The following is a 9,604-nucleotide window of genomic DNA, read 5'->3' as shown; positions in this document are numbered from 1 at the left end:
AACATTCGTTATAAAATATCGTGACCTATGCAAATGGCCTCCTGCAGGGAGAAGGAGGACAGGCTCTGTGGGGGTCAAGACATAATGGAGAACCTCTGATGCAGAATCGTGATTGCAAGATTTAGTACATCTAAAGTTATCAGCAGAAGTTTCTGAAGTTCCCAAGGCATGTATGACACTTCATAGCACATCTATATTTAAATTTATTTGCATTTATTCATTTGCCAGATGCTTTTATCCATAGCGACTCACCAGTGAAACCAATGAGTCGTGCCCTGCTGATGTCTGAAACGCTGCAACGGTTCGCTCAACTTATGCACTCTATATGGATGCTGTAGGATATTTATTTGAATCTTTAAAGGTGATGTGTGTAATTATTCATTAAAATACCTTTTCTGTCCCAGTTTAATATGTAGAGAGAACTTCATTGGAAGTTGACAGGTTGATTTCTCCCAAAAAAAATGCAGAAACATCAAAACACTGCAGGATGTTTAAGCATCTTTACCAGCCGATGTTGTAAGTTTGGGACAGGACCATCTGTTTCTACAACCAATATAAAATTGGAAATTGGTTTTAAAAACAGATGAAAACAAAATCACAAAATGGCAAATCCAGTGCTATTTACATTACACACTTTTAATGTATAGCAAGAAATATGTCCTGTAAAAGATGTTAAAATGTCATTGATTGCATAATGTGTGTGTGTGTGTACATATTAACAATTTACTTTTGGCCATTTTTAGTATATTTAGTTTATGAAAATATATAGTTTTTAATTATATATTTTTAAACACTTACAAATATATTTTGCCCTCCATATATCTCAATCCAAGAAAATACATTCACATGATACATTTGAAGAAAAATGTATTTGTTGTCCATAACACATAAAAAAAGGAATAATGAATAAAGCCCATTTGTAGGCAACTATAAGAATATAAATGTATTTTCTTGCCCTGAAATACATTTTGAAATATTTTTTTGGTGTATGAAACTCAATATATTAAGTAAATAGCAAATGTTGTGCCTTGAACATAGTGAAGACTTCCTTGAGCAACCAGCTTTCTCAGAAGACTGGGCTAAACAGATTGACTAATTAATAAGCTGACTTGTGAATTGTAATATTTCAGGCCTAGTGTAAACCAATCTGTTCTGGCTAATCAAACCTGGTTGGTTTAGCAGGTAGACTTGGGTCAGATCTGGAGTAAAACTGTGCACTGTACACCCGGCTGGAGAACTGGGGTGAAGACCCTGTGTTTTGCCCAGCCGTCTTTGTCTTCTCCCTCCAGCGTTCCCCCACATGAGAGCCTGTGGAAAGACAGCATTGGCTTTCCCTCATGGACTAGGATGTACTCCAGCAAGGACCCCTTACATATTCATGATATCTCTGTGCGTGTGTGTGTGTGTGTGTGTGAGAGAGAGAGAGAGAGAGAGAGAGAGACAGTTTCCATCCTGTAGAGAGCCTCCACTTCAGTGATCAAGAGTGGGGAAAAAAGAAACAAAAAGAGGGAGGGAGACAGATAGGAACGGTGAGAAACAAGGAGAGAGGGAGAGAGAAGAAGATAAACTCAGGGAGAGAGAGCAGCCATCCAATTCATCACCGAGCCCTCAACATGACTGCCGGGCCGTGAGATTGGGAATAAAGACGCTCGCCAGTCTGCATCCAACACAGACGGCAGCGCTTCAAAAGCATTCAGCTTCACACTCCTACATACACATGACTGCAAACATTCCCCACCAGGAAAAAAAGACATTCAAACAAACACAGAAACTGGAAAGACAGAGATTTCGACAAACACAGAAAGCTTACTGAAGTGTGGAGCCCCGCCCCCTTTTCGACTACCATCTGCAAATGACTGCTCGGATATCTTTGTGATTTGACATTGCTTTGTCTCTTTCAATAAAACAGGCAAAAGCCCCTTTTGCTAATTAGATTTCTTGAAATAATTATAGTGGGTAATGAAAATGACCCAGAGGACCTTGGTCATATGAGATAGAGGTGATGCTTTGATTGCATTCATCCACACCATTAATTGTAGTCAGATTTGCCTGATGCTTCCGAGCGTGATTTCATTCCAAACTAGATTTTCACCGAAATTCTGTATGATCAGAGAAGGCGATTGCCAGAATTTTCTCTCTCCATCTCTCGGTGTCTGATTTGATCTGATTTGCATGCTAGTTGGGGAGCGAGCACACGGATCAATCCCATGTCTGCTTCTTTAGCCGAATCAATAGGTGTGTGTGGACCAGGTGTGGGGTTAGAATGCCACCGGACGTGCCAGACTGATGCTCTTTTCGTGCCAAAACAAGGCAATTAGATATTAAGCTGCTCATGCGCCAAAGCTATTAATGATGTGTTCTGGCTTTCCACTTCGACAAAAACCTCACCACTGAAATTTCATCATGTCCAAGGTCAGACAAACACAAAATGGGGTTAAACTATTGGTCTTCTACTTTTAGAAGATGTCTTGAACTTATTCCTCTTATAAAACTCACTGCCATAATGTTAGGGTATTGCCATGTAGTTGCAAAATGAAGTTTAGGTTTGGAAGGAGCCTAATCATTCAGTCTTGTAAATCATCGTTACGGGCTTAAATAAGCAGCATTCATTGCGCCGTCCCAGCGACCATTCTTCCTGCATCCCTCCACCTCCCCATCTCCTCCTCTATTTCTGCCATTCTCATTCTTTGTAGTACCACAATGGGAGCATTGAACTCGGATCTCAAGCCAAGCCTCGGGTTTGAGCCTCCATCAAGAACAGCAAGCCATGCTCGTTTACCATTATCCAATAAGACTGAATGTGCAGACGAATTCGTGAAAGTGTTTTTAGCACAATGCTAACCAGTTCCAAGGGTCGAAAAAGCCCCTCACCAAGTTTCTATTATATTCCATTCTCTAGATAGCACTCAAGTCCCTCTTTAATTCACATTTAAGGTATTTTGTAATCAATTTTATCCACAATTGCATTTATAATAATTTGGATTTTATCAATTTATCTTGACAGCCAAATCATCATTTTTAAACTAGAAACTATACAAGCTAAACTATACAAGATGCAATAGTAAACATTTTACTAAAAAGACAACAAAAAAGTCCCGTAAACAACGCATTATAAAGTACATGAAATGCACTATATTTATTTTAACATCAATCTAAACTCTCCTGTCTTTTTCTCTTTCACACATCAACACACACACACTCGCTCACTTACAGATCTGCGATGCCCTTGCAGAGGTCAGTGGTAAGAGAGGTACTCCTCAGGAAAGGGCCAGCAGGTTGGGTTTTAGTGGTCTGATCTGTGCTTATTTAGAGGCTGTGAATAATGCATGAGACGTCGGTGTGCATGGCTCTGCAGGGATAAAGTGGCTCTCAGCCCGATATCCCAGCATTCCCAGGCCCTCCCAGTCCGCACCGCAGGTGAGTTTCAGCCGGCGCTCCGGAGGTAACTTTCATGCTCTGCTGGGCAAACATTTTCCAGGTCACATTTTCAATTACTCTGAGAGCCGTGCCGACTCACATCCCTCAGGCTCCCTATCACACACGCACACACATGGCCGACGCCCACTCTAAACAAGCTTTGCTTGAAGAGGAAATGAGGAGCGCGAGAGGACAGGGATGCAGGGCTCTCATCGTGTGACACCTCTGACAAACAACGGGTTTGTTCCGAGCGTCTGCCAGCTTTCAGTCAGTGCCAAACCTGCAGAGGGGGAAAAACCAATTGTGTCAGTGAAATCTGTCAAAAACATCAGGCTTGTCGGAGGAAATCAACGGACTGTTATCCAGGATTCACTAAAAGACTCCACGACCTTTTCAAGGACCTAGATTTTTTAACAAGTCTCCCATTTAAAGGGATATTTCACTTGAATATTAATATGAAAATCGTCTTCATTTGCTCACCCTCATGTCTGTCCAAATGCATTTTGCCTACTACTCAAAAGAAGATATAGCAGAATGAAAAGTGAAGTCACTTGAATTTGACAAGGTGTTATTTCATATGCTCACCAAGGCTGCATATTCTGTATTTGATCAATAATCATTCTAATAAGCTCATTATTATCTTTTTATTTAATTTATTTTTGTATTAATAAAAAAAAAAAATGTTTTTACTATTTTGTGCTGCTCAGTGTTGGATGTAACTCGTTACTGTAATTAAATTACTCATCCACTGAAAAAGTAAAGTAAGGGATTACTGCTCATTTTTAAGTAATTTAATTACAGTTACTTATAAAGCAAATATTTGACGTAGAGACATGAGAAATGTGTCTACAGAAAGCTTGCGTCTACTTTTAAATGAACTAATTCAAATCGAAAACGAATTTTTTGATTATGAAACTTACGTGAGGTACAGTCTTTCCCGTATCTGAGCTCATTGCAGTCACCTGCTCACAAACACCGTCGTCTAGATACAAAAACATTTATTTAAAAAAATTCTCGATTCGTCCAATTTTCATAGTTTTTTTAAATAAGTCCAGCAATGAGGAATTTACCTCAGAAGAACAGCGTAATCTGACAGCTTTATTCAGCAGAGAAGATAATTTGTGTAATTTGTTCTATATATAATTTATTTATACAGATTTTAGTTGGACTTTTGCTGAATATCTTGTCAAACTGAAATGTATTGTTTATCTTTTTTAAAGTTTTTTGTTATACAGATATGTTGTTATTCGGTGTATTTCTATTTGTTAACCAAAGATTCCATTTTTTTATAAACATTTTTAAGTATTGCAGTTGTTTTAAGCTTAAAGGCTAAACTATTCTGTTTGACTCAAATTGAAAGAATAAAGAGTTTAATTTCTATTAAGGTTTATAGGGATTTTAAGATGTAGCCTTATTCGCGATTTGAAAAATGAAGATACTTATTGAGTGACTAAGTTACCTTTCAGACAGAGTAATTAGTAAAGCAATTTAAATACAATATTGATGATGTAATTACTAATAGTAATTCATTACTTTTTGAAAGTAACTTAGCCAATTTACAGTAACATATTTCAAACATTCTGTCAAATTCCTAATTTCTATGGTACAAAGAAAGCCGTACAGGTTTGCAAAGACATGCAGGTGAGTAAATGATGAGAGAAATTCATTTTGGACTGAGCTATTCCTTTAAATGTAAGATTGTATGTTCACCAGATCTACTTTTGTCTCTCTTTTCCTGTTTCTGGGTGAACATGGCGTGTGCTCCTGCTCTCTCCTTCTTCAGCCTGTTCTTTCTGACAGGATGGTGTCACAGAGGGGGATGTCGAATGTCAGCACACGGACAGACTTACACTCTTCAGCCTGAACACACTCTTTCATTAAAGCTAGCATTTCTACTTTGCCATCACGTCATCTTCACACCTACTCCATCACCGGTTTTCACACTCGTTCCTACTTCCTCTATTACTTTCTGGGACAAACTCACTAAATAGTTGCACCACTTTTGTGTGCAATATTTCAGTGCATATTATACATACTATTCAATGAGACCACACTATCCATTTATTTAAAGTCCACCCAGAAATTTATTTTTTACTCCAAATCTCTGTTTTTAAAGTCCATTGATGATTTAGCACAATATTTTCTTTGTATGGAAAAAGAACAGCTGGAACATTTTTTCCCAAGTTTTCTAAAAAAATTAGAGTAAATAAAGACGTTTTAATTAAATGTATACTTACTTATTAATAATAATAATAAATATTTTCATTGATGGAAATAAAATAAAATTAATATTTTTAAAACTATTATTTTAGCAAGCGGTCAAGGCATTTCTTAATTTTTAAGTTAAACTTTAAGTACTGAAAAAGGACTATATGGACATAAAAAGTGATAGAGAGAGAGAGAACAAAATGAATAACTCTAAAAAATAATAATTAAAATATTAATATAAACTATATCAATGATGATAAAAAAAAAACTGTTCCGCACCTATGGTCCAATTTGGTTTATAATATACTTTGATATTGTATTTCAGCTGTGTTTCTTTTACAATTCCTGTAATCTTTGTCCTTTAATCCAATTTTCTTTTTTTTCATAAATCATCATCTGCTATCGAGCCTGACACCTTGAAAGTTAGTGCTTGGCCTTGTCTGTATGCGATGTAACTTGTGTCGAGGAGAGAGAGACTGCACCACGTTTCAGCGATGAGCCTAATGCTGCTTGTGTAGCTAATAGTCCAGAAAAGGCGGCGTCGCATGCCCGAGCTGGCACTTTAAATTATTCATTCTGTGCTGTGGCACAGGCGCAGGCGAAAGCAGCAGCGCTCAGCTGATACACTGCCGCTCATAATCTCTTGCTGTCCACGGGAGCAGAGACGAGAACTGGATTTGAGCAGTCATGGTGACTCTCAGCAGGATGGTGGACTGAAGGCTGGAGCACAGGAGGAGGAAGTGTGAACTCAATAACTCAATTTGTGAGCGGATGGGAAGGCCGCTTCAGAACAGAGGCTGGAGATGAAAGCTTGTGTCTGCAGGGTGCAGCCTACTTGAGTGAAAAGGATTGTGGTTAAGCAGGTGAGTTAAAAGTAAAGTAGACCATGGGAATCAGAGGTTATGAAGGGGGTTAAATTAAGGGGTCAATCTTGGCTGGTTTACATGACCCCATTAGCCCCTCATAGTAGATGCCAAAACTACACCATCTGCAAGGAGGGGAAAAAAACATCTTCCTCCATTTAAAAGCATATATTTAATTTTCAGCATAGTACATGTTTGACCTATTTCTAAATATTTATCCGGTCAGCACTGTGATGACATTATTTGAATGTGATTCCAGAATGATTACTCATGTATAACAAAATTATAAAATAACTACAACATACTATTGTTTAAACCAGGATGAGAAAACAAAGAAGAGAGATATTAACAACAAACTAACAATCTTTTGATAAGGATCAAATAAAAAGAATCTGAATCTTTCAAATCATTCAATCATAGTCAATGTCAGTGATTGACGCTGAAATTATATCTAAACAAATGCACAGCAAAAATAAAATAAAATAAAATAAAATAAGCAGTCTTTTTTAAAGCAGTATATTGTTGCTTGTATTACGGTAAAAACAGTCAATAGAAGCAACCCTGCATAAGAGCCTGCATAGACTTGAATGTATATTTGATTGAATAGAATGTACTGTATAGACTTGAAAGTATATTTTGTAAATCTTGCATCAATTATTCTTTTAGACATTTTAAGTGGACTTTATTTATTATACATTTATTTTAGTACATTTTTAGAGTTTTTTTTTTTTTTTTTTAGATTGGATCGGCATGCCAAAAAAAAAGAAAAAAGCTGCCAATGAGGATAGATGTCAGATTTCAAATGCTCACATGCTTCCTGGGGGTCCTGCCATTGAAATAAATGGCAATGCTAATGATTTCTAGGTATTACAGACCTCCTTGGGTTAAACAACGTATAGAAATGAGCTTCAACACATCAAATATCTGAAGGAAAAAAATCTGAAACAGAAATATTCTTTCACTGCAGGGTGTGACATATCTTGCCAAGTCTTTGAAAGACCAGATTGGTTGGCAGAGGGCAAAAAAAAGAAGGTCAAGAATGGACAGTAATATAAGTCATGAATAAAAAAAAGGAAAGGAAAAATACTGTAGTGTTTCGATGTTCCCATTCCCACCAACCCCCCCAAGCTTTTCTTTCTGCAATGGAGGAAACAGCAAAAGTGTGATGTGTGCTTCTCCTGTTTTTCCTCACCTCCTGCGCTCAGTATTTCTGTTTATCACTCCTGCTCAGACACAGTAAACAACACCATAAAGCAAACGACAAAAAACAAAGAGCTTTGCTTTCATGCAGTCCAGATCCCACCTCCGCTCCCTGGTACACTTATAGCTAACTTTCTTCTCAGACTTACAAAACTTAACAAGAGTTGTATGGATTCAAGTGTGATGACCATCTACCACCCACCCACACAGACACTTCTGTATATACACACGGACACACTTACGGGGCTGACAGCAGCTCTATGAACTGGGGGACAGGTGTCTGGGCTTCTGGGAGCCAGACACACACAGGTGTTAATTAGACAGACAAAAGTGTGTGCAGAGGGTGCTGGGTCTGACGCAGCAACCTCAGGTCCACTGTTGCCAAGATATAACAGAGTGCAGTGCCTGCCAGAAGTTTCCATCTTTCCATCAGTCACAGGGAGCCTTAGGACCTGCAGACAAGACAAAAAGTTGATTGAGTGAATGCTAATAAGCTATCAGGTGCAGTTCTACTTCGTTTTTAAGCAAGTCAATCCATTTGATGGCCATCTTGGTGCTGCCCCAGGGCAGCTCCTTTCTACTTGATTGGGGAAAGACGGAAATCTCCAAAGCTGTCAAGTATACTTTCAATAATGTGTAGCTTCTTTAGCTCAAATCAAGCTAAAATGCTGTATTTTTTACAATGCTGGTCCAGATAATGCAGGAAGCAGTTAATGCCTTTTCCAGTAAAAACCATTTCGCATGACCCGTGTCAGAGTTGCCCGATGTACGTATTAAACCCTATAGAGTGAAGTGGCTGCTACATAGTTACATGGCGGTTAAGCATCATAAAACAATGCTCAAAGTTCAAGCAATTTCCAACTCCGACCCTCTCTACTGAAAAGGCCCACTTAAACCATCATATGTTGATTTCTTAGTCTTAGTTTGTTTAATAGGGTCTCCCAGCCTAGCCAACTCAGGGTTTATCTGACAGACAGTTACTCTCCCAGCCTGATCAGCTAAAAAGTTCGCATCATCTTTCTAAAACCAGCGTGAGACTAACATTACCAGGTTGGGAGACCAGCAAAAACAGCTTAGACTGGTTTAAAATGGTCTTAGCATCAGGGTTGTTTGATACTGACCTTTCAAAGGACAGCCGACATTTATTTTACCTAACATATGCACCCTGCTAATAAAACCTAATGCTAACGAGATACTAACCAACCTAACATGATTAGCTGGTGTTAGTTGGTTAAACCAGTTTACTGTAGTTCAGACCAGCCTAGCTAGATTGATCAGGCTGCAAGACTACAGCCTTTTTTTTGTAGTTGTTTTACTTTTTCACATGTGACTTTAGCTCACTAATGATGTCTTCTTTACAAAGCAACAAGAAACAAGTTAGAAACAAAGGGAGAAGGAGAAGGTCAAACCTTAAGGTACCCGATATGAGACTGGAACTTGTTATCATGGTGTCTCAGTTCTAATTTACATTTACAAATAGAGACAGTAAAGTTTAGTACACCCACATTCAGCTGGAATTTTTTCTTTCTCTGATGTATCTAAGCCATAGCTAGGACTTTATGTTCAAGCTCAAACACTTTCTGCTTTTTTGCTCCTTAGCAACCAAGTAAAAACTGCACTTCCATGATGCTGCTGTACATGTAACACTTTTCATTTGGAGGTCAAACAGTTGGCTCGCTTTCAATTTATAAACTGAATTAACCTAGCTGGAATCTGAAGGAAGGCGAATTTACTGAATTAAAGTTCAAAGAAATTCAAGGTAATAAAATGCCCAATCTCATGTTATTCTTGAGTACCTATAGAGTAGTATTGCATCATTCATATCTCCAAAGAATCTTTAGTTTTATCAGATTTATAAAAGAAAGATTTACGATTCTCTCTGAAAACAGCCGAGCTCCTGGAGGCGTGCTGTGGGC

This window comes from Carassius auratus, unplaced genomic scaffold (genome assembly GCF_003368295.1).
Source record: "Carassius auratus strain Wakin unplaced genomic scaffold, ASM336829v1 scaf_tig00216223, whole genome shotgun sequence".
NCBI classification, from domain to species: domain Eukaryota; kingdom Metazoa; phylum Chordata; class Actinopteri; order Cypriniformes; family Cyprinidae; genus Carassius; species Carassius auratus.
Note: the sequence above shows the minus strand (reverse complement) of the source record.